Here is a 27,808-nt window from a genome sequence, read left to right on the forward strand (position 1 = left end):
GCCTAATACTTAAATGCGAAACAAATCAAGAATAAAAATAATATGAATTAAAAAAAGAAAACACTCACCATTTCGCCATAGGAGAACACTCATGAATAATGAACTCATAACTGCTGATTCCACACACGAAAAAATAAGATACCAAGAACACATGCACAATACTCAACATTACTGAAAAATGTTCCTTTCCGCACACACGTCGTTTTATTAAACCGAGCACACTTGCTATTATTACAAACAAGAAACCAATAAACGCCCACTTTTACAATACGTCGAAAATATCTTCAGTTTAGACCACAACTATGATAGGTTTTCTCTAACTCAATTCAACCAATTCAATTACGCGCTTCCCGCATGCCACAAACAGCAGCACACACATACATCACACAGAACATGTGACATCACACTAACCAACTACCATATGACTACACAGACACCTAGTGGGAAAAATATGAACTAAGACGTCACACCAAAGGCACGAACAGTTCTAACAAGTGACTCACGCACAAACAGTTCCAGGAAGTAACTGAACCTATAAGAACCGATTAAAGTCACAGTTGGAGTCAAAGTAAAGACTTACCATAAATTCTAATTACGGGGGCCAGAATTACTTACTTTACAAAATACAGTTGAGCGAGCGAAGGGGGTTAGAAGCACCGCAGGGCTCATTGTTTTCTATCTTTATCACAAGTTAGACAAAAAGAAGGTACTTGGCTCTGAAGTAGGGATGGTCAAAAATTTTCGGATCCGGATTCGGATCCAAACCTCAGATCCGCATCTCGGATCTGGATCCGAAATTCGAATCTCAGATCTTGATTCGTATCCAAACTTACATCTGAAATTATCTGAAATTGTGATAATAAAATTAAATATCTAAAATTCGTAAAATAAAAAAAAAATAAAAAAATCAGATTCACTAATATAGTAGGTTGCTGTGCTTTTAAATGTTTCCATAACATGTTTGTGTTACCCTTGTTCTTTATTTTATTTTAACCTTGCAATATTTACATGTTGCACTTTCTGTCGAAGTCTCTTTTCCAAGTTTGAGTTATTCCCATTTCAGAGTATAGTGAATTGTCTGAAAATTGATGTAAATGGTAACAAATTCTTCTGTTTAGCTCCTCTTCAAAACTTAATGTTAGCTTCACATTGAAAATATTTATTTTATTCTTAGAAAATAAACTTTACTATTTTCTTATATACAAATGAAATATCTTTTAGATAAGGCCCTTCTAATTGCAGGGTTTCTGACGCATTAGAGTCCAACAAATGTAATAATGAATATCTTTCACTTCGAAGGTACAACAAAAAATATAGACTAGTTGGCGTGGAACAACAGTAGATTTTTAAACATACACAGGAGAATTTCAGGAGAGCGATATGGTTGTATAGTATCATTAGTATTAATAAAAGTGTTCGTTGTATGACTTTATTACCTAACTTATTTCTTGCCCTTCTGAGGTCGGGAGTTTGTTGAAGGAGTAAATATAAAAGAAATTTCTGTTATTTTTTCTTCACCCCCCAGGTTTTTTTAATCGTACATTGCAGGACGTAACCCTAAACATATTCATGCATCGTATCACTGAAGCGTTTTGTATTTTGTATATTAAAGTGTTCAGAAATATTTAACATATTCGCATTTATTCATGTGATCTCAGGTTCAATTCTCGGTGGGAACATACATGAGAAAATTGAAAGCTAAAACAATATGAAAATAGTATTTAAAAGTCAGGAAATTGATATTAAAACTTTAGCTATCTATTGGGATTGTAAGGCTGTAGTTAAATTAACCCACACGTTTCGTGAAGATAAATTATGTCGTTATTGTTTATTTACTATAAGCTACCAGATACATCCTCAGAGGCCACTTTACGCTGTAGTAATCAACAGATGAAAACATTAGAAAAGGAATGGAAAGAAGGTCTCCAGTGCCTTAGATCAAGGTACTAACCTAGCATTTGCCCAGTATAACTTAGGAACAACCCTGGAAAATCCTCAGTCAGGATCCTGGTCTCCGAATTCGAACCCGGTATTACCCAATTGCGAAGCAAGAATCCTAACAACTAGCCTAAGCTCGCTCCGTATTATTATTATTTAGCTTATAATTAACATAATGTTCTAAAAATAGTGCAAATTAAACCCTATTTTCTTTATTTCTGATATTATAGTTAATAAGCCTGCATGAGACATCACTCCCCCATCAAACGGGCTTTGCTCAAGAAAGAATGCTAGAACTGGAATTCAGGAAGCGGGGTGAAGAGATTAATGAGGGTGAGGAAACTATGTACGATGCAAAAATGAGTAATTATGACTTCATTACAGATATATTCATTTACATACATCAATTAATATTTCTCTGATACAGGGCACTCTTACTTTCTATAGTGGCACGAAAATGGCCCGCTTTTGTAAACGAACACACTAAGCACGTGCGTATGGGCGCAATGTCCGTGCAAAGAAACATAGGTAAAACTAGAAAAATATAGGGAAAATGAGGGAAAAACGATAAAACGCCCTTCAACTTTAAAAAAAAAAAAGCTAAAAATAACTAAACATGGAGCTACGAAAGACGCGAGACGAATTTTATTGAAAAGATTGTTTTTCCTTAGTGATTACTTGTGCTAGAACATGAATTAAAAAGAAAACAAGTAGCTAGCTCTGAGTTTCGCAAGCCAGTTTAAAAGAAAATATTGGATAAAATTTAATAATAAAGAAGGCATTTATGATAATTACAACAAACTAAACTCTTGGCTAGAGGTGCAAGGGCTCGGAAAAAAACGGCTTTTTTGGAAAAACTCGGTTTTTTCAGCTTCGCTTTTTTGCGTGGGAAATTTTGGGCTTTTTTCAAAATTCTGCTTTAAATTGATAAAGCAGATTTTGTTTCGCTTCTCTATAACACAAAAAGTCATTTAATTAGTGGTTGATGCCGATAATAATAAAAAACCTCGAAAATAAACCATGAATTTCGAAAAGATATTTCAAACAATTTTACTTCTCAACATATTTACATTATGAATTCCAAAGGGTTAACCATTGTCTATAATAAGATTTTTTTAACCTCCTATATACAAAAGTAAGCAGGGTTGGCAAGAACCATGGTTGTTTTTGAAAATGCCAAAAACCCGTTTTTGGGGGAGTTTAAAGTAGGATTTTTTTTTTGGTTTAAACTAGCTTTTTGGGTTTAGATATTTTGCTCTATGTATTTATATTACATATTGACAGAAATAAGTTTGTTTCGCCTTGGTGTTATTATGCAACAACGGGGTTAAGCTGGAAGAGGTCACATAAGCTTAAAGAAGTACGGTCAGTAAATTTGTTAAATTGGGAAAATCCCGTCATTACTCTAAATGTAAAACAATAATGGAAAAATCCTGTTATTGCTTTGCATGTAAAATTTAAAGGTCAACGTATCATAATCAGTACGCTAAGACTGAGGTATTAAATTACAAATTTAGTACGTACATATCATTGAAAGTCCAATCCAAGCTAATGTTGGAATCTACGTAGGCAATCGATAAATTTTGCCAATTTCTGTCATTATATTTAAGCAACCTTGGCTTCTTTATAAAACAACAGGCAGTCAGGCATGCAGAAATATATAATTTGGTTTCGTTTCGTATGTTCAGGCTTAATATCCTTACGTAATACCGATTTTATCAAGGAGAAGACTTTCGCTTAAAGTTACATCCGAACCGCTACTTTGCTTAGGTATGAAAGAAGGGTTGTGCTTCGACCGAGAATTGAACATGGGACACCTTGATTAAAAGGTGAAAAGGAAATAAAACTAATGCAGATGATTTGATGTGTGGAAACGTCGCCATAAAGTTCAGAGATTCGCATTTTTCGTTCTTTTTATTTTTAAAAAGAAAACAGCTGATGTAAACCAGCCAACGCTAGAAGGAAATACTTCTTTAAAAAATACACAAATAACGCAAAATTCTATGTAATATTTTTACTTAAAAATATTCCATACCGTCTTTTTGAAACAAAATAAAATTAAAATAAAACATAAGAGAAATACTTAGATTTATTTATATGATACACTTAAAGGCTGCACATCTAAAGCTTTTGGTTCTGTATATTCTTGAAATTCTACAGTTTTATATAAGCACCATCACGGTTTACGGTGCCTTCCATTTCAATTCAGGCAGAGCATGTGCCATCACCATCTCAGATATTGTTGATACTAAGAGACCCATATTTTTTTGTTTTGTCGAAAAAAAATTTCCCGCCAAGTAATGGGCCATCAAAGACGGGGAATACAATTTATGAATCGTAGAAGACATGGAAAATGGTCAACTTCGGAGCCTCACCATTTGGCTATGGAGACAGGTAGAGTTATAATTCTTGTTGTGGTATGTACATAGGGATATAAATAAACTATATTTTATTATAGTCTGGTTTGTGCATGCGTATCTTTTTGTACATAAATTAACAAATGAACGTCAATTTATCTGAAAAGTCGAAGTTTGCGAATTTTTTTCGAGCACTTCCGGTTCGAATTTTAAAATTCTGTTTTCACGGTTGGTAAGACCTGGTTACCCGCTTTCCGAAAAAAAAATTGTATCGCTTCTGTGTGCAACCGTTTTGTCCAAAAAATTCGTGAAATTGTAAAATTTTCAAAAATCGCCATTTTTGGGCGCCATTTTCTCGAAAACACCATCTTTTAAAATTCTGAAATTTTGTCAGACGGTTCAACATTACATGAATAATAAACACACCAAATACCACTCTCGACCAATGCTTCATGAATTAACTGCAACCTTTTAAAGTTTCTTAAAGTTTCGCGAAGTTTCGTTAACTTTGATGTCACAGTTAGCAACACTGGGAACAATAAAAGTGCAATGATTTGATGATGTTTGTGGTTCACATTCATTAAATGAAGAATAAAAGGTTTTCTTGACTTTTTTTTTTTTCATTATTTTGATCAAGAAGGCTCTCTGAAATAGTAAAATGAGCCTCCCCCTACTCTTCCGTTTTCTTAAACCGAAATAAAAAAAATGAAATGAAATCTTTAAGTTTTACGTCCCACGTTTATGCCGGTTAGGCTAAAGGAGACGGTGATGATGAGAGAGGTGTTTGTCCACCACAAAGTCCACACGGCGCGAGCTGGGATCGAACCAGGGACACCAAGCACCGGAGGTGAACGCTCTACCACTGAGCCACCCTACCCTCTTAAACCGAAATAATCTGAGGTGGAAATTACGATTACGAAACACACAAATTTTAAGTTTACTTGAAATGGCCATCCAATAAATTCTGATCTACAGAAAGCCTGAACTATTACCTCAGTGATGATTTGGAATGCTCCAGACAAAGTCTCAATTAAGTGCGATGTCATTACAGTGATCGAAAAAGGACAACAAGTTAAAAAAAAATCGAAACGTTTTCTTACGCCTTCTAAAGAAATTTACTGACTAAACAGAACAATCCCAGCATAAGAATGGGTCACTCGGAATTTTACAGTATTCGACTAAAGTGAATCAGTCCGCAACCTGCGAGGGAAGTGTGTATGTGTGTGTGTGTGTTGTGCAAATTTTAAGTTAGCTAGTACTGCGTTGCTACAAATCAAAGGTGCAGCCTGTATTGAAGTTGTCATTAGTGACCTTTTCCTTTAGTAGTATGATCCGTAGAAAATGACAACTGTCTTCTTCAAGAATATAGTGAATGTCCTGGAGTGGAAGGAATAAGTGTGGAGTCTTTAATTATTGATCCTGATGAGAATGAAAGTGTTACGTATGCCATATGGGAAAACAATAATCTCGTTATAAAACTGTGCCACTTTCTGTTTTCGTATCGTATATTGCTGGTTTAACTGTAAGAATTGTAATTCCTGACTACATCAAGAAAATCCAAAGAGAATTAATTGCTACCGAAAAGCACCGTATAAAATTTCAAGATACAAATTCTATTTTACTTCATGTTGACTTCGCTGAAAACTGGACTGTTATTCTGCAAAGTGAAATTCAGAGTTATCACCGGAATATGAAACAACTGATAGTTTTGTTGTAATAAACGACGATAAAACACACGATTTGGCTCATGTACTCATAGCCATAGACCACATTCTAAAAATATTCGAAGAAAAGCGAAAATATATTTTATAGAAAAAGGTTTGAATACGAGAAAGTAAGTGTCTACAATTTCCCAAACCGTGTCAGTGATTTCTGATGGTGTTGCATCCCACTTTAAAAATCGCTTTCAGATGTTCGAGATGCAGACAGGTCCGATAAAGCAGTGGTTTTGCAGTGAAATCGGCTATGCAAGGGTCTCTGCGACGGTGGGGGGGGGGGGAGGTGTAAAGAATGTGGCAACGCGGCATAACCTTAAGCAAAAACAGATACACAGTATTAAAACCGCAGAAGAAATAAAAATGAAATGAAATCTTTAAGTTTTACGTCCCATGCTTATGCCGGTTAGGCTAAAGAAGACGGTGATTATGAGAAATGAATGAAATAGTGGGATGAAGAAAGTGGGAGGAAACGGGAGAACCCCGAGAAAACCCACGAGCACGGTGTTTGTCCACCACAAAGCCTACACGGCGCGAGCTTGGATCGAACCAGGGACCCCAAGCACCGTAGGTGAACGCTCTACCACTGAGCCACCGCGCCCCCACTAAAACCGCAGAAGAATTCGTGAGTATAGTGTAGGTACAAACTCCGGGTATTACCCTCGTTTTGTTGCCTGGAACTGAATTCGACGACTTCCGGAAGAAAAAAAAGGGAAAGTATGCGACCGGTAACTGGTATTCAACGAAGTCATCTTTGGCTTTCGGAAAATGGGGAAGTTTTTATGGCAGTAACTGGTCACCATAAACTAACTTCATGCTTCCCCCAAAATCGAACTTCTGCAATTCAAACTGTAGATTTAAGAAATCTGCAAAAAGGAACCTTTGTTACATACATATGATAACCAGTGGTGCGTAGCAGAAATATTATGAATAAATCATGAATTACGTGAAGTAGAAGTGCTGTTTATGCTTCCACATGGACCTTCAGCATTTGTGACTATCGACTATGTGCTACCCAGAGGCGGATCCAGGACGGACTTCTGGAAGAAGGGGATGTAATACTGCTACTTTTAGAGCTCCAAACTCTGAAATCGGTTTTATTTATATATAAAATAAACAAGTTTCTTCCCCGTAGATCCACTACTGGATGAGTTGTGAGTGAGCCAACACCTACTGGAGCACCTGCACGGTTACATGCTATTAGCGAAGAAGACACCAACCAATCAAATGATTGGTCCATGTAAATAATAATAATAGTATTAATAATAATAATAAATCAGTGAAATTTTGTTTACGAAGACCATTTTAAGTAAGTGAACTTGAAATTTGAGTGTTTCGTAATCGTAATTTCCACCTCAGATTATTTCGGTTTAAAAAGACGGAGGAGTAGGGGGAGGCTCATTTTACTATTTCAGAGAGCCTTTTTGATGAAAATAATAAAAAAGCAGTCAAGAAAACTTTTTATTCTTTATTTAATGAATGTGAATCACAAACATCATCAAATCATTGCACTTTTATTGTTCCCAGTGTTGCTAACTGTGATATCAAAATTAACGAAACTTCGCTAACTTTAAAAGGCTGCAGTTAATTCATGAAGCATTGATCGAGAATGGTATTTGGTGTGTTTATTATTCATGTAAAGTTGAACCATCTGACAAAATTTCAGAATTTTAAAAGATGGTGTTTTTGAGAAAATGGCGCCCAAAAATGACGATTTTTGAAAATTTTACAATTTCTCGAATTTTTTGCGACAAAACGGTTGCACACAGAAGCGATACATTTTTTTTTTTTTTTTTCGGAAAGCGGGTAACCAGGTCTTACCAACCGTGAAAACAGAATTTTAAAATTCGAACCGGAAGTGCTCGAAAAAAATTCGCAAACTTCGACTTTTCAGATAAATTGACGTTCATTTGTTAATTTATGTACAAAAAGATACGCATGCGCAAACCAAACTATAATAAAATATAATTTATTTATATCTCTATGTACATACCACAACAAGAATTATAACTCTACGTGTCTCCATAGCCGAATGGTAAGGCTCCGAAGTTGACCATTTTCCATGTCTTCTACAATTCATAAATTGTACTCCCCGTCTTTGATGGCCCATTGCTTGGCGGGAAAATTTTTTTCGACAAAACAAAAAAATATGGGTCTCTTAAAAACATGTCTAGTTGCTATAAAAAAAAAGTTTCAACAATATCTGAGATGGTGATGGTACAATTTTATTTTATTTTATTTATTTATTTATTTATTTACTTATTTTTTATTTTTTATTTATTTATTTATTTTATTTATTTATTTTTTTTTTTTTTTGCCTGAGTTGAAATGGAAGACACCTTACTCTGTCCTCAAGTTTTCTGAATTTTTCACAAGAAGGATTCAACATATGAAGGGTGTGAGGCAAGAACATGGTAACCAATAATTTTACTACTTGTATTTTAAGAAATTAGAGATTTTCTGCTGCACAATCCATTTTGAAAGTCGGAAAACTGATTTTTCACATAAGACTATCCATGAAGGACAGTGTTCGAAGTGGGGAAAAAGCAGAGGCGGTATTTTTTTTTTTTTTTTTTTTTTTTACTATGATTTTGACTCAACATACTGGCTATTTAAATATTGCCTTGACCACTGAAAAACCAGAGACGGTATGTTTTCATTACTGAAAAACTAGACGCGGTATGGCATACCATCGCATACAGTCTCACTGATGGAGGATTAAACGAAACGATATGCGTTGCTGTCTATCTGGTGCTGCATAACTCAGCAATTGAAAATTTGTTGGTTACCATGTTCTTGATTCACACCCTTCATATCATTACGGAACTCTCCCCCGCCACCACCCAAAAAAAAAAAAAAAAAAAAAAACCAGGTCTACGGAATATATTTAAGTTAAGACAAATACAACTGCACAACAAACATACTGAGTGGAGGTTTTGCGCTTCTATCGGGAAGTCCGGGATTCAATCCAGCATTCGACCATTCTGACAAAGCTCTTCTTCATTCCATCTGTGAAGTAGAAATAGTGCGTGTACTGTGAATTGGCCGACTTCCTTTCTTATTGTTTTAAAATCGTTATTATTACTAATTACCAGCAGTGATGGTTTTGCGAAGGTTAGGGGGGCGGTCTTTCGGACTGAAGCCTGTTCCTCAAAATTACGGAATGTCTAAAACAAACGAAATATCTATTAGTTATGCCTTTACTCATAAACTTTAAGCTCCCGTCAAATAAAAATTACGAATGTTTAGAAAAACTAAACATTAGTAAGAAAAACCCCACCCAAAATACTTTTCTAAATCCGCCACTGATTCTAAGTGTAAAAGGTTGTATCCGGAAGATTATCGCTAAATATATAAACGAAACGAAATATTAGTTATGCCTGTACTCATAAACTTCAAGCTCCTCCCAAATAAAATTAGGACATTTTAGAAAACGAAACAATCAGAGAAACCCCTCCCAAAGTACTTTTCTAAATCTGCTACTGATTATTTGCATAAATTAGTATTCAAGGTTGTATCCGGAAAATTATTGCTAAATCGTTGCACAGATGGAGTATAACAGAAATGTGGAAGTACGGTTTGACGGATATATTGAAAAACATAAGTTTAACTTTTGCGCTAAGAAGAAGAAAAATATCGATAACTCAAAAGTTAAAATAAAGTTAAATAGCCTCTAAAATTGCCCTCAAATACTACATTCTTCATGTTAGCTTTAATTCGTAAAACATGTGCTCCATCCATCTTGATGTTGAATTTCAGAGCGAAATATGGCATTTAGGTCATGGAATTCTTATCTAACTATAGAATATACTATAAGAAAGCTATTTAGATAGAAAAGTCATGAAAATGAAAAAAGAAAAGCCAAAATTTCCAAAATTCTCGTTCCCCCCCCAAAAAAACCGGCTTTTTATGTGAAAAAAAAACATCGATTCAAAAAAGCCGGCTTTTTTGCATCTCTACTCTTGACAAGACAGTCCTTTGGTTCCTACCAGCGGGCTTACGTTCAGAGTGGGGATGGCACCCGAAGTCCCTAATGCCGGCTTTCTAGATTGGTGTCCGCTACCTCTTACTTAAGATAACTCCCCAATTATCCTCACGATGCTGGGTCAACATCGAAATTGTTGAGTGCCTCTCCGGAAATTGAACCCATGACCACGGGCACCGAAGGCACGCGCTAACCACTGTTTTTAATATATAAAAAGGTAACAGCTTTTTATCAGATTATTTAACCTGTTGAACGCTTTGCATGGATTACACTGTAACCATTATGACACCACACAGACATAGAAGTAAACGAGGACAGTTTAAAACACTTAGGTCCGAAGCGGGATTTGAATCCAAGACATTCACAGCAAACATTCCACAGCCTAATGCCGCAGACCACTCGACTATGGCTATCGGGTTTTCTCGGCTAAGCCGTAGCACATTTAAGGTAACTGATTATTTTAAAAGTTGTTCCTAAATACTGACAATCTAAGTCTTATGTTTCAAATATTTCCTGCGATAATACCATACATTCTTCGTCTTCTATAGGCGAAAAACTATAGTTACCCACATTATCTAGTACAGGAATAAGTTCTGATTCTCTAATAGCTGCTGATGGTAATAGCCAAAGTTCATTGAAGTATGATCCCCAAACCCAAACTGAGATATTGATGTCACTGGAACGCCTGAAAAGTCATTTATGGGTAAGTGAATTGCCCACTTGTCAGGATAAAGGGCGATGGTGATGTGAAATGCGGGATTGTCAGAGGTACTACTTATAGTAATTGGATTTATAATTTTCTGTGTTGCCGTAAACCCTCTTGAAGAAGATAACTGTTAATCTTAGCTTTGAAAATGTTACATAAGGAATTTTATTGCTATCATTGGGTTGCATATAAATCTCTTCATTCCGGAATTATCGGATTAATTTTAACGCTTAATTTTCACATCTCTTCTGATTTACGAATATTTAAATCGCGATTATCCCCTTAAGGTCAATTAGTGATATTTTAACTCATTTAACTATATATATGGTTAGTCTTGTTATATGGGAATAATTTTGACCAGAAGCAGTCTACAGGCTAATTTCAAAAGAATCTTGGCCGACCTCCTGATAAACCACGTCTTTGAGCAAGGTGAATTGTGGAAATCCGATACCCACATGAGGAAATCTTCTGTTCAGTGTGAAAGCTTCCATAAGAACCAGCACTCTAATCAGTGGAATGTGCCTTGCTAATTTTTCCCCAATGTGAAAGTACTTAACTTTATTGTTAAAAATGAAAAGGCCTTTATTTCAAACAAGTCGCCATTACAGTTTTCGTATTTGAACACAACACTCATGAAAGGTCATGTTAAAGTGCGACTTACCCCTAAAAAAGAATATATATCTTTTTTAAGCTTCTCGTGTTCCCCAAAGTACATACGGAATTAGTGCAAGTGCCTTCCGCTCGCATTACAACGGCTACGATCTTGGTACTAGCACATGTTTCGGTGCCCAGATCTCAAATATTTATCTTTTAGCCTGATTCTATGTATGAATCTGAAATTTCAAATCTAGATAAGGGGCACGAAAATTCATAGTTTATTCTCGGTGCTCATATTGAGATTTACTAAATAATTATTAAATCTAATTTTAAGGTATACATTTGATATTTTGAGCAGACTGAGCAAGATAAATATACGTAAAAACTAGTCAATACTTGTCTTAACTGTTTATGTTTTTTTAACTGTCAATGAAACAGGTCTCTTGCGGAATTTTAAATGTTCGAGTTTTGTACTCCGGTTTCAAATATATATATATATATATATATATATATATATACATACATGTGTGTGTATTTCATTTCGTTCCTGCAACCGGGCGGACCTAGATTCGACATTCGAACTGTCATCCGGAACAAATCAGTTTTTTTAAAAATTTTTTTTATTTTATTTTTTTAAATTTTTATTTTATTTTTTATTTTTTAAATGTAAGGCAAGCATTTCATCTTTAGAGTAGCTAGAATGAAGAAGACAAATAGACTTGTCAATATTCGTCTTAATTTTCTGTTTTCTTCTTCACTGTCAGGACTTCGTGAAATTACTTTCGGCGAATTTTAGATATTCAACTTTATCACAATTTGGGTGGGATGTGGGTTTGGATAAGAATCAAAATCTGAGATCCGGATTTCGGATCCAGATCTGAATTTCGAACCCAGATCCGAGGTTTGAGATCTGAATTCAGATTCGAAATTCGAGATCCGAGATCCGGACCCAATCAGATCCGGATCTTCGGATACAACCAGATCCGGATCCGGTCATCCCTACTCTGGAGCCCGTATTTACCTTCATGATTTGTATTGGCCCCCAATAATTAGAATAAACCCGAGCATATTTCACATTTAGCCGTGCAGTGTACATTTAACTAACTAACTAACTAACTAACTCTATGGCCTATGGAACCCGGAGGTTCAGTGCCGCGTTCACAAAAGCTCTCCACTGACTTCTATCCTTAGCTAATTGCATCCAGTTTCTACTTTGTATTCCTATCTCTGCGAGATCCATCTTAATATTGTCCTCCGATCTGCGCCTACGTCTTCCTAATGGTCGTTTTCCTATGGGTCTACCAGTCAAGACTTTGAAAGCGTTTCTACTTTCTTCCATTCTAGCTACATGACCTGCCCACCTAAGCCTCCTAGACTTGACGACCCTAACAATGTTGGGTAAACCGTATAAACTATGTAGTTCCTCGTTATGAAGCTTCCGCCATTCCCCATTCTCGTTCCTCTTGGGTCCGAATATTCTTCTCAGGATCCTGTTCTCAAATACTTTCAGTCTATGTTCTTCCCTCAGAGTAAGCGACCATGTTTCACAACCATACAGAACAACAGGCATGATTATCGTTTTATATATTTTAAGCTTCAAATTCCTCGACAGAATTCGCGACGACAAGAGATTTTGAACCGAATAGTAACACGAATTCCCTGCTTTTAGTCGACATTTAATTTCTTCGTGAATATGATTTTCGTCTGTTAATATTGATCCTAAATATTTGAAATATTTGCAGTGTACATTTAAAGACAGTATTAGAAATAATTGTTCAAAAACTAAACTGCTACCTGCAAAAATTTACTACTGTACTACCTGTTACGCACAGGCAAAGTTTTGGAGCATGAGGATATTATCAAAGAGTTACTGTGGAGCAGGAGCTATCCGAAATATTGGTTATTGCTACATTAAAAAAAAAAAAAAAAAAGTTTCTTTTAATAACTCTCATCTTTACCTATGGCTTTTAAAAATGAAAACTTTTTAATAGGATACGAGTTTACTAGCCTTTACGGGAAGATTTTTCCAAATAAAAAGACAAAGAGATAGGTACAGGCATATATTGATAATGGTCGGCTATTGATTCCGGCCCGAGCTATTGTCTTATTACTCATCTCACTTGGAGATGAGATAACTTGATGGAGAACAGTCCAGATTGTGAGATTTGATTATGTATACTTTCTCTGTATACTCACCAATTCCAAGCCTTTTTCGTGACTCAGAGTTCACGTTAATAGTAGGCCCACATAAGGACGCAAATCCCAAAAGCTCTTAAATGTAGCTTTGAATGTTTGTCGGACTGCAGCAAATTTAACACGATACATACCTCTTTAGACCTCAACTTAAAAAGATATAGACAAATAAACAAATTTTATCTATGGCGAGATCTCAGAGCAAAACCTTACTATTGTAGTTGATGTTCTGGCGTCGATTTTCGGCAGGAGAAAAATGAAATGAAATCTGTAAGTTTTACGTCCTACGTTTATGCCGGTTAGGCTAGAGGAGACGGTGATGATGAGAAATGAATGAAATGGTGGAATGAAGAAAGTGGGAGAAAACGGGAGAACCCCGAAAAAACCCACGAGAGAAAAATGAGATCTGTAAGTTTTACGTCCCACGATTACGCCGCTTAGGCTAAAGGAGACGGTGATGATGAGAAATGAATGAAATGGTGGAATGAAGAAAGTGGGAGGAAACGGGAGAACCCCGAGAAAACCCACGAGCACGGTGTTTGTCCACCACAAAGTCCACACGGCGCGAGGTGGGATCGAACCAGGGACCCCAAGCACTGGAGGTGAACGGTCTACCACTGAGCCACCACGTTCCCTTTTCGGTAGGAGAGTACCGGCCACAGTGCAGTAATTAAAATTCTGACCTTAGTGCTGTATCGTCAGACCACTAAAATATCAAAATAATAATAAGGAGTATTATTTAGTTTCTCCCTCAGCTCACTATGTTGTGATCCTGGCGCACTTGGTAGTTATTGTTCGGAATTCAGTGTGGACGTATGGGATAAAAACTACAGTGCATCAAACACGAATCAACTTGTAGCTAGCCACTAAAAAGCACGAATGCTATCCAGGGCGGGAGCGCAGGAGAGGGTCTGATTGATAGCGAGTGGGTGTGTCCGTATTGAGCAGGCGCGTCAACAGTAGTGGGTATACACAAACGAGGGTAGTGGAAAAACAATTTATATGGCATAAACTGCATGGCTTATGTGTTGCACAGCTTTGAGTAAAATACTAAATGCATCCTAAAAAGTACCAAAATGTACTAAATTATAGTAGAGTAGATGTTCATTTTCTTTTGTGTAGTAATTTCAGCTCGTTTTCACACTTACGACAAACTATTTGCCTGTTTAGTAGACCATATCTTTCACACAATTTCAACAACTGACGCTCGTTATTTTTGTATAACTCCATAGAACTCAAATACGATATATCACAATATTGTCATCTACGCATCATTCCCCCACTCCGTTTCCCACCAGTAATCATAACAAGTGTAGGCCTATCTCACCGCCAAATAGTCAATTACGCTTCTGTATAAACATGAAAAACAACCAACAACAATCATTTTTTTAACTGCAACTATTCCTCTCACCTGACTCACTTCTGCCCAAAAGGCAAAATAAATTCTCTGAGTCACCCTATAAATTTCCTAAAATTAAACCGGCAATACAGCACTTAACCCAAGATTTCACTTTAAATTGCAGATCTCGACCAGTATGTCTTCACTGCTGACAAAGGACTTAAAATATAAGTCAGTGTTAATTTGAGTTCCATTCTCTCCACCTTCTATGTAAAATGAAAGCTGGAATATTTTTGTATTGACCACGGTATATAAAACTTTGAGATTTGAAATATATATATATATATATATATATATATATATATATATATATTCGAACACTTTTGCTAATGTCTAGAGGGATATGTTAAACAAAAGCTAGCTCTTATGAAAGTTTATTTGGATTTTATGTATGACAAGATACCTTTACTACACATGAAAAATTAAATTCTGAAAAAAAAAAAATATATATATATATATATATTGACGTTGATCGGTATTAGAAAACTCGAATGTTGTAATCATTATTGTAGGCAACATTTTAGAGGTATTCTCAGTCTCATATTCCCTCATATGTAGAACAGGAGCATCTTATTTCTTGATTTTTAGTCAGGGTCTAATGAAATATGCATATTATCAATTTTTTTTTTTTTCAGTTATTGTAGGTTAAGGTTTCTTAACTTGGGGTTCGCGAAGAGAGGTGAAAAAGGTAAATAGAATCAGTATGTAGTAGCGGAAAAAATATTTTTGTAAAAGATTATTTAGATTAAAGACTTATTTCCATATTTATTGTCGTATACAACAAAGAATATTAAAGAAATACAGAATTGTTTGAAAAAAATTGGAATTAAAGAGGAATGAAACTAATGAAAAGCAGCAGGAATAAAATACGAATGAAATTGATTAAAAGCAGCAGGAAGAAAAGAGGAATGAAACTAATTAAAAGCTGCCAGAATAAAAGAGGAATGAAACTGATTAAAAGCAGGAGGGAGAAAAGAGGAATGAAACTGATTAAAAGCTGCAGGAATAAAAGAGAAATGAAACTGATTAAAAGCAGCAGGGAGAAAAGAGGAATGAAATTGATGAAAAGCAGCAGGAATAAAAGAGAAATTAAACTGATGAAAAGTAGCAGGAATGAAAGAAGAATGAAACTATTTAAAAACAACAGGGATAAAAGAGGAATGAAACTGATTAAAAGCAGCAGGAATGTAAGAGGAATGAAACTGATTAAAAGCTGCAGGAATAAAAGAGAAATGAAACTGACGGGAAGCAACAGAAATAAAAGAGGAATAAAAATGATGAAAAGCAGCTGGAATAAAGGAGAGATGAAACTGATGAAGAGCAGCAAGAATAAAAGAGAAATGAAACTGATCAAAAGCAGCAGGAACAAAAGAGTGATGATACTAAGAACAGCAAGAATAAAAGTGGAATGAAATTGATGAAACGCAGCAGGAATACGAGAGGAATGAAAGTGACGAAAAGGAACAGAAATAAAAGAGGAATGAAACTGATGAAAAACAGCAAGAATAAGAGGAATAAAACTGATGAAACGCAGCAGGAATAAAAGAAGAATGAAACTAATTAAAAACAGTACGGATAAAAGAGAAATGAAACTGATGAAAAGCAGCAGGAATAAAAAAGAAATGAAACTGAAGGGAAGCAACAAAAATAAAAGAGGAATGAACGTGGTAAAAAGCAGCAGGAATAAAAGAGCAATGAAACTGATGAAGAACATCAGGAATAAAAGAAGAATGAAATTAATTAAAACCAGCAGGGATAATAAAGGAATGAAACTGATTAAAAGCAGCAGGAATATAAGAGGAATGAAACTGATTGAAAGCTGCAAAAATAAAAGAGGAATGAAACTGATTAAAAGCAGCTGGAAGAAAGGAGGAATGAAACTGATGAAGAACAGCAGGAATAAAAGAGTAATAAAACCGGTGGAAAGCAGCAGGAAAAAGAGAAATGAAACTGATAAAAAGCAGCAGGAATTGAAGTGGAATGAAACTGATGAAAAGCAACAGGAATAAAAGTGACGAAAAGCACAAAAAGAAAAGAGGAATGAAACTGATGAAAAGCAGCGAGAATAAAAAGAGGAATAAAACTGATGAAACGCAGTACGAATAAAAGAGAAATGAAAGTGATGAAAAGAAATAGAAATAAAAGGAACGAAACAGATGAAAAGCAACAGGAATAAAAAAAGAATGGAACTGATGAAAAACAGCAGGAATAAAGTCGGAATGAAATTGGTGAAAAGCAGCATGAATAAGGGAGGAATGAAACTGATGAAGAGCAGCAGGAATAAAAGAGGAATGAAACTGGTGAAAAGCAGGAGGAATAAAAGACTAATGAAACTGATAAAGAGCAGCAGAAATAAAATAGGAATGAAAGTGATTAAAGGGAGCAGAAATATAAGAAGAATGAAGCTGATAAAAACAGGGAAAATAAAAGGAATAAAACTAATAAAACTAATGGAAAACAGCAGGAATAAAGGAGAAATGAAACTTATTAAAAACAGCAGGGAGGAGAAAGAAATGAAACTGATGAAAAACAGCAAGAATAAAAAGAATGAAACATTAAAAGTGGCAGAAATAAAATAGGAATGAAATTGATTAAAAACAGCAGGTATGAAAGAGGAATGAAACTAATGAAAAACAGCAGGAATAAAAGAGGAATGAACTGATGGAAAGCAGCAGGAATGAAAGTGATGAAAAGCAGCAGGAATAAGAGGAAAAGCAACAGGAATAAAAGAGGAATGAAACTGATGAAAAGCAGCAGGAATAAAAGGAATGAAAGTGATGAAAAGCAGCTGAATAAGAGGAATGAAACTGATGAAAAGCAGCAGCAATAAAAGAGGAATGAAACATGAAAAGTAGCATGAATAAAAGAGAAATGAAACGTGAAGAGCAGCAGAAATAAAAGAGGAATGAAACTGATAAAAAGCAGCAAGAATAAAAGAGGACTGAACAAGAAAAATGCTTATTGAAATACAATTCAAAATAAAAGCTACTATGAAACCTGAGCCTGGTGTGATTTCATTACGCTTCACAAGCGATTAGCAGCAATAATGAAAAGGTTATTACAAATCGTAAATTACTTATGTCGCTGTCAAGAGAATACGAGAAAACGGAGTCGCATGTGAAATGGGCTAAGAATGCCTGTCCTAGGCTATACCCAAAAGCCGAATCCTGACCCATGCTGCGGCTACGGTGAACTTCACCTGTGCAAATGATAAATGGGGAAAATGGCTACCGAAAACTATGGCCATGGAAAAAATGATAAACGAAACATGTGGTGAAATTGAATACTAGAATCGAAAATAGACTTTGACTCTTAAAATAGAAATTGAAAATAGACTACGATTGTTAGAATAGACTGGGAAAACTTACATACGTGACTGTGTCATTCATACTCAGTAATTTGAGAAATATTAAACAGTTTGAGGAACATACCAACGCAGCAAACAAATATTTAAGTATTTTAGACTGACTCTTCTTTTCTTACTCTTCCATATATATCAAGGTGACCAGACCTCCCGTTTTAGCCGGGACAGTCCCTTTTTTCCAACCGTTGTCCCGTTTTTTCTGATTCTCGAACGGGACGCCTAAATGTCCCGTTTTTAAGTAAAAATGACCTAGGTGTCCCGTAATTATTATTCAAAATATAAATCCGTCAATGCAAATTGTACACTTTTCCGTATCAACACTCGTTGCCAACGTTCAGCCATGTCTAGAACTTCTGAATTTTCAAATGGAAATTGAGTGTTCGTGGTTCAAGTGGGAATTGAATGGGAATTCTAAGTGTTCAACTAGTTAAAAGAATTGTTGGGTAGAACTTGCAATCGGGAACCATTATTTATTGTGTGGGTGTTATCACTCTTACTTGTGTAATTTGTAAATTGAGAACACTGCTGAGTCCCAAAATGCAATCTGGAAGTCAGATATATCCCCCCCCCCGTAGCCGATTCGTATGCGTCCCGTTTTCGAAAGTGAAAATTCTGGTCACCTTGATATATATATATATATATATATATATATATATATATATATATATATATATATATATATATATATATATATATATATTTGGTCTAGGAATTAATTCGTGCGGTTGGTACGCACACATTGAAGCTGTAGTACAAACACAAAATACATAAATACCTTAAGAAAAATATTGTCCATCGCAAGCCACCACTTTCGCCCATCTGTCAGGCAATGTACGGATTCCGTGGCGAAAGAAGTCCTCATCCTTGGAAGCGATCCAGTCAGAGACCCATGTTTCGATATCTTCTGAAGAAGTAAACCGCTGTCCAATCAAATCGTTGTTCATGCAATCGAACAAGTAGTAGTCCGAAGGAGCAACGTCTGGTGAATACGGCGGGTGGGGTAAAACTTCCCATCCGACATTTTCTAAATAGGTTTTGACCGGTTTTGCGACATGTGGGCGAGCGTTATCATGTTGAACAATAAGTTTATCATGTCTGTTCTCCCATTCTGGTCGTGTTCTGACCAGAGCTTGCTTCAAACGCATTAATTGTCGTCGATAACGTTCTCCATTCATAGTTTCACCCGGTTGCAGCAGCTCATAGTACACCACACCTTTCATATCCCACCATATGCACAGCATAACCTTTGCACAGTGAATATCTCGTTTTGGTTGTGATGGACCTGGTTCACCTGGTTTCACCCAGGCCTTTTTTCGTTTAGGGTTCTCGTAATGGATCCACTTCTCATCACCCGTAATAATTCGATGCAGAAACCCCTTTCTGCTCTGTCGTTGAAGCAGCAATTCGCAAATGGTTTTTCGTCTTTCAACGTCTCTGTCTTTCAATTCATGTGGAACCCAATGTGACATCTTTTGAATCATTCCCATGGCTTTCAAGCGTTTGGAGACTGTTGTTTGATCAACGCCTAATGCTGCTGCAAGTTGTTCCTGCGTTTGACACGAATCCTGCTCGAGCAATGCTGTCAATTCTTCGTCTTGAAATTTTTTTGGCTGTCCAGCTCGCTCTTGGTCTGCCAAGCCGAAATCACCACTTCTAAACCGTGCAAACCACTTCTGACACGTTCGCTCAGCTAGAGCATGGTCACCATACACTTCCACCAAAATACGATGACTTTCAGTCGCACTTTTCTGCATATTAAAGTAATGCAGCAGGACACCCCGCAAAAACACTTTATCAGGCACAAATTGCGCCATGTTCACTTAACTACAAACTGGTGTTGTTGACGCTTTAATCCACTGCCCTATACTACGAACGATACGCGATTACAGGGATTTGCAACACATGTGTGGATACACGGAACTGTGGGACGCTCCGTTCGTTGCGCCATCTCTTGTCCAACCGCACGAATTAATTCCTAGACCAAATACGTAGCCCAAATTACAGTAAGCATGATTATAACCTTAACTTTAAACATCAAAACTTCTACCATCAGCAGTAAGTTTTAGCAATGCAAATTCTATGGCGCAATTAATAGCAAAATATTGATTTTCAGTCACGCAAATTACATCACTCTATAATGCATGCAATAGTATCAATATATAGAGTGTCCTAACAAGAACGCCAGATTTAATATCTCCCAAAGATGCTATATTTTTAGAAAAGGAAACGATTTTTACATGTTTATAACACATAAATGTTCCGATTTAAGAATGTCCGGTTTGATTTGTCCTGGTGTTTTATCACTGTCAGTTCATTTCGCAACTTTGTTGCAACTTAGTCAACATGGAACGGTACACTAAGAAACAACGAATTTCGATAGTGAATGGTAAGTATTATGCACAGACTGTTAGAAAGCTTCATGCAATCTTTTGATATGAAAGTGCACCTGACGAAACAAGACAGTTCGCAGATTCATAAAACCACATTAAATTTGAAGTTCTGGTTGGGATATATTGTTTTCTCTCAGCCTGTATCAAAATTGTGGAAACTGATGCGTTTTCTTGTTGAAGTTTCCTCAATAAATTCCATATTGTGGGTGGTGATGTCCTACTAAATTCTTGAACTTGTTCCACCCTTTAGAAACTTTACTCGTTTTCGGGTTGTTAGCAAGAGTTACTTCGTAGGTGTTCCCTGAGCTTGGAGGATATCACAGAGGAAGACGCTTCAATTTTGAGATAACACTATTGCTACTTCTCTTAAAGCTGCTTGAAATGTATGTACACTCATGTCCAAAATGATTGTCGCATATCTATAACCGTCTTTTTGTAAGAATATAATTTGACAATAATTTTGCAGGGTACTTTTAATACTGGTACTATGTGTATAATCGGGAAATGTATGTTTGTGGTAAATTTCATAGAAAAAGAATTATAAATACGAAAATTAGAATGAGTAGAACAAAATGTTGCTAAATGGACACGAAAGTTTTATTTTCGTTTTATTGTTCTTATTTGCTGCTCTTTTGACATGAAATTTATCTCATACACGTCTTTGCCGATTATACACATACTAACATTGTAAGAGATACCGGACGAATTCTTTATCAAATTATATTTCTACAACAACATATTTATAGACATGCGACAATAACTTTGGACATAAGTGTCCTTCGAAATAGTCTACTCGATCAGAGGCATTTTGCGGTGTGTATACCAAGCAAAGGTATTTTGCTATGCACATATATTAAAATTAAAGATCCCATAAACTGGATATATAATATTTATTAATATAATTAACTGGATCAAAAGAAATAACTATAACTGTAGGAACTTGAGTCAAGCACATTAAATTTAAACTATGGAAGCAGCATTGTCCGCTATACACCGTAGGCACGACGACGACCACACGCTCACATCATAGAGACGCGCACACACAAAACCAACTGGTCTAACGGCCCATTTTTCAAAACATAGACTTGTCCGTCCAAAAGATGGAAATTCCGAGGGTTGACAAAAGTAAGCCCCAGAGCCCTCTGCAGCAAAGAAAAAATATTATTTAAGGAAGATCTTCAAGGAAGGGCGATCGGCCCGAACATATAGCCCCCATCTTGAAATGCTTCCGTTTCAAGGATATAAATATTATAATGAGATATGTAGTGCAACAAAATAGAAAACATCATCAAATATATGTACAAATAAACAAGTAAAAAAAAATCGAAACACTAAATATGAAAGAAATACTATAAACACGATATGAAAGGAAAAAAAATGAAAATCAAAACACGAGATATGAATAAGAGTTTCGTAAACACAATGTGAAAAGTTGATATTTGAATACACGAGTGTATCTATCCATTTGCATCAAATGGCAAACGAAAAAGCTTCACAATGGGGCACCTTAAATCCCCACGGTGACAGCTCGCACGCGTTCATCGCTACCAGTGTGGATACGACCCAGCCTCCACTGAAGGGGTGGGAGGTGAGGCTTCTTTAACAGCACCATGTCTTTTTCTTTGAGGTTGTCACGCCGGTCCACCATTTTGGCTTCTGCTGTAGCGGGATAAATACTCTTGAGACCAGCGCTGCCAAAAGTGTTGTACCATTTGCCGCACTAATTGCCATCTCTTCAGGTGGTACATTTTCGACAAGGTGAAATCTTGTGTCGGAACAGCAAGCCTCGTTTCTGCTATAAGGAAATGTACCGGTGTTAGCGTAAATAGGTCATTAAGTTCTTCAGCTAGGGGGATAAGCGCACGTGAATTCAAAATCTCTTCAATCTGCGTCAAGATGGTATTCATCTCATAGCTCAGAGCTGCATTACCCACAGTTTTAAGATGATGTTTCACACTACGCACACCAGCCTCCCACAAACCACCAAAATGAGGGGAAGAAGGGGGATTGAAATTCAATCTTATGCCCTTTTCGCTCAGGTAGGACGAAGTCAGCTGGTTTTCCCTTCGTATGCACCTGTGTTGGATTAGGTCTCTGAGTTCCTTTTGGCTCCTACGAAATTCTTGCCGCAATCACTATACATATCACTAGGGAGCCCTCTCCGAGATACAAAGCGTTTTACCGCCGCTAAAAATGACGCACCGCTTGCGTCAGACACTAGCTCGAGGTGTGTTACTTTAGTCGCAAAACATACGAAAAGAGTGATGTTCGCTTTGTATTTCATTCGGCTTCGCCCATGACTGTTTTTCAACAGCAATGGTCCCGCATAGTCTACACTTGTGTGAGAAAAGCATCTACTAGGGTTTACACGAGCCTGGAGTAACGATCCCATAATTTGAGTTTCTGCTCTGGCCTCGAACCGATGACACCTTACACATTTTCGAATGATGCTTCTTACTAAGTTTTTAGCACCAACAACCCAGAATCTTTGGCGAAGAATGGACAAAACTAGTTGAGGACCTCCGTGGAGCGTATTGATGTGCTCCCTTTGAATTAAAAGCTCTGTAAGCTTGTGTTGTTGTGGCAGTAAAACCGGATGCTTTTTGTCTATGGTGATTTTTGCATTTTGCAGTCTCCCCCAACACGCAAAAACCCATTACTATCAATGAAAGGAGTTAGACACAAAACACGACTGTTGGGTGGGAGGGGTTTTTCATTTTTCAAATATTCCAGCTCCTCAGGAAATGCTTGCTTTTGAACTTGTTTCACTAAACACATTAAAGAATCTTCCAGTTCTTCTGCTGCTAATGCGCCTTGAAGCTTCTGGAGGGGGTTTCTGCAGTTGTAGACAAAATCGACGACACCAGGCTACAACGCGTTTCACTTTGAGCAGAGATAAATAACGACTAGTGATATCATCCACCGTAACTGCACACATAGCACTGACACACCTTTACCTTTCTTCCATCACCTTGTCAGATATGGGGGGAAGTCCCGCAGCCGTTGGCAACACTGTATCATGCAACCAGTTAGGACCGTTCCACCATAATGAACGACACACTAATTCACTAGGGTTCATACCCCTGGAGGCACGATCAGCAGGGTTTAGCAAGCCGTCTACAAAACCCTATTCCTCTGCACGAGCTGTTTCTTGTATTTCCGCGACACGTTTCGCCACAAATGTTTTCCATTTGTCAGAGGAAGAAGTAATCCATGCCAACCCAACCTATGAATCGGTAAATGCCTTTACCTCTTGCATCTTAAACACAAGGGCGTTTGAGATTGCGTTGAGCAACATCCCCAACAACAATACAGCGCACAACTCCAATCGAGGGAGAAAAACAGTTTTAATTGGAGCCACCTTTGTTTTTTGCAGTAATTAGTTGCACACTGACCGTTCCGTTTGAAAGCTCGGCCCGCAAATACGCCACAGCAGCACAAGCCCGCTCGCTGGCATCTGAAAAACCAATTATTTGACATTTTTGAGTGTTGGGAGGCATGATGCACAGCTCAACGTTTGCTTCCTCTAATAGGGACAGTTCTTTGCAATACTCCTTCCACTCCGTGCATATTGAACTAGGGAGGTTTTCATCCCATCCCAAGTTTTCCTTCCACAATGACTGTAGAAGCACCTTCGCCTTGATTACCGGTGAAAGGAAACCAAGTGGATCGATGATTTTGGCGATCTCAGATAATATCATGCGCTTAGTCCACACGTCACACTGCAAGGGGGAAGAAATATTGAATCCAAACTCGTCACTGACTGGTAACCACTGCACTCCGAGGGTCTTGATGGTGTTGTTATCGTTGAACTTGAAAGGCACAGACACTTGGCGCATATGAGACGGTACGGCTTCTAACACTTCCGGTTCACTGGATGCCCATTTTCGCAACTCGAAGCCTCCTCTTCTCGATAGCCCGATCAGTTGTTGAAGTTCGATGGCTTCTGACACCGAAGCCGCCCCTTAATGGAGGTCATCCATGAAAACGTTCCGCTTGACTACTATAGCAACCATGGGAAAATGCTCACCCTCTTCTGCCAGCTGTTGTTGACACCGTGTCGCCAGGAAAGACGCACTTGTAGTACCATAGATTACAGTTCGTAAACGAAAGTCCTGAATGGGCAAATCAGGCGATTCACGCCACACAATTCTCATGTAATCTCTGTCTACATTGCTTACTAACACAGCACGATACATTTTCGCTATCAGTACACAGGGGAATCTTGTGACCTCGAAATCACACTAATAATGGGAATATGTCATCTTGGAGTTTGGGCCCAATCATAAGCTTATCGTTAAATGATACACCAGATGATGTTTTGGCACTAGCGTCAAACACAACTCTTAATTTTGTAGTTGAACTGCTTGTCTTCATCACTGCATGGTAGGGCAAGTAGCAACTCTTCTCTGGAGAAACGTTTCTTTCTTTTGGTACGAACTCCATGTGACCTAGCTCAAGATATTCCCTCATAAAATCGTGATATTGTTCTTGGAGGGCAGGTGACTTTGCAAGCTTGCGTTCGCTGTGCAAAAGTCTCTTAACAGCAGTCTCTAGATGCACCAAGAGTCTTTGCACTATCCTTGAAGGGTAACTTACCGTGAATCTTCCGTGTTCGTCCCGGCAGTTTCTATCGCTACGGGCGACCCAATGGGTCCCACTCGTTTTCCACTACACAATAATAAAGGAAACACGTTTCCACCTAGTAGTATGTCCACAGGGCACAGCACATTGAACGTTGGATCTGCGAGTTTGATACCGCTTAAGTGATTCCACAAGCTTGGGTCAGGAACCGGTGCCTTAGGTAGATTAGATGTAACCTTGGGCACAACCACTGCCCTGGTGCTGAAAGTTTCGCTGTCGTCACTTACTGCTTGAAATTCTAAATTCGTCACTGCACAAGAGGTGCCCACACCTGTAACTGTTATTCCGAAAATCACTATTTTTGTCTTATGTTTTGCTCATCTTGCTTCTGTACACAATTTCCCATGACAAATGACGTCTCGGAAGCAGAATCGAGCATTGCACGAAATGGGCACCAAACATCGTTTCTGTCTTTCACCTTCATAATTACTGTTGATAACAACACATGCGGAGTGTTTAGAAACAGTTTGTTCTCCATCAGATGAACTGACGTACTTTGGGGCTCACTACGATCATAATGGAGTAATGTGTGGTGTCGCTTATGGCGCACACGACAAGTAGATGAAGAACACTTGATACTTTTGTGAGAACCGCGTAAACAATTAAAGCATAGTTCTTTACTCTTCAGAAACGACATACGATCTGCTACAGAGCGTTTTTGAAAATCAGGGCGCTTATGGAGAGAGTGTTTAGCATTACATAACTCACAGGGGCTTTGTTCATTCTGGGTCACTATATGATGTGTCATTGCTTTTTTTCCCCGTTGCTTCATTGTATCATTCGATGGCGTAGCCTTCCCTCTGTTGCCACAGGAGACTGCGAGCGCGCGCTCGCGATGATCTAAGAAGTCCGTTAATTCTTTAAATGAGGGTTGCTCATTTGATTTCTGCGCTAGTTCCCACTGCCAACGCGACTTACTATCGAGTTTTTCTGTAGTGTGGTACACGAGAATACCGTCCCAATGCTCTACGGGTTGTTCCATCACTTTTAACGAACGCGTACACTCGACCGTCGTATCAATTAATTTCCGCAGCGCGGTAGCCGAATTTTGGTGAATGACCGGTTGCGTGATTAACCGCTTTAAAATTGAGTTCACGATTTCGCGCTTGTTTTGATAGCGAGGGTTCAGAATGTTCCACGCTTCCTGATTGCATAGCCTGGATTAGATGCGCGGGTTCACCTTTGCAACTTGTTTTCAAGTACTGCAGCTTTTAAACTCCCGAGAGCTTCTCTTTGTTGTGCACCGATGCAGTAAACAAGTCCTTAAATGATAGCCACTCGAATAAGTTCCCACTAAATGTTGGCAAGTGTAATTTCGGTAATTTCATTTCACTACACACTTGAGCTTCACTATTGGGAGGGGATTGTGTTGTTGCTTGCAAATCCATTAGGGACACACTCAGGGCTACAAGTCTACTTTCCATTTCTGCGAGCTCTTCTTCTTCTTTGATAAACTCTTCATCATTGGAAACTGCAGCTATTTCGTTCAAAAGCTAAGAACATTCTTGTTGTAGCTCGTTGACCTTCCCGCTATGAACCAATATGGCGTTCGTATTGTTTTGAGACAGCAAGCTCACTGCCTTTTCCTGTCGTGTAATTTTTGATTTCAAAGTATGTTTTTTGATGTTTAAGTTCTCCATTGCTTTTGAAGTCACTCACACTAAAGAAAACAAACACTCACAAAAGTTAACCAAGCTGCACTTTTTGCTTCATCTTGCATTAAAGGAGGACCAAAAATATGTACGTACCAAGCAAAGGTATTTTGCTATGCACATATATTAAAATTAAAGATTCTATAAACTGGATATATATAATATTTATTAATATAATTAACTGGATCAAAAGAAATAACTATAACTGTAGAAACTTGAGTCAAGCACATTAAATTTAAACTATGGAAGCAGTATTGTCCGCTATACACTGTAGGCACGACGACGACCACACGCTCACATCATAAAAATGCGCGCACACAAAAGCAACTGGTCTAACGGCTCTTTTTCAAAACATACACTTGTCCGCCCAAAAGAAGGAAATTCCGAGGGTTGACAAAAGTAAGCCCCGGAGCCCTCTGCAGAAGAGGAAAAAGTACTATTTAAGGAAGATCTTCAAAGGAAGGGCGATCGGCCCGAACACGGTGCTCTCTTTTAGAGATAGAACCCCTTATTTAACATCTTCAACAGGTAAAAACGCCAACACAGAAACATAATACTCCATCAGTTTTATACAGTGTTGTCAGTCCACACTCCTGTATCTTTGTCCAATCTATTTTACCGCAAATAGAAGAAGGATCCTTGAATTTGAATATCGTTTCCGTAAACTGCATGTACAGTGTTATAAACAGCTATTTCGAAATCTCAAACAGTTGTCTGATGTACTATGGTTTGGTGAAATTTGGTTCTTATACTTTAGATTCGAAATACTCAAATTTATGTGTAAATTATCAAAATTGCAATGTCTTTACACTTAATTTGCACTCACGTAGCACTATATTTAAAGTTAATCTGCACTCACGTAGCAGTA

At 37.4% G+C, this 27,808-nt stretch overlaps 1 protein-coding gene across 2 annotated transcripts in view; it reads left to right on the forward strand.

Annotated features, from left to right (window-relative positions):
* The window catches only part of Gcn5 (Gcn5 acetyltransferase), a 158,942-nt gene that overhangs the window by 1,618 nt on the left and 129,516 nt on the right, over positions 1 to 27,808 (forward strand). The window lies entirely within an intron of this gene.

The sequence above is a fragment of the Thermobia domestica genome, chromosome 13, assembly GCF_964235325.1.
Source record: "Thermobia domestica chromosome 13, izTheDome1.hap1.1, whole genome shotgun sequence".
Classification (NCBI taxonomy): domain Eukaryota; kingdom Metazoa; phylum Arthropoda; class Insecta; order Zygentoma; family Lepismatidae; genus Thermobia; species Thermobia domestica.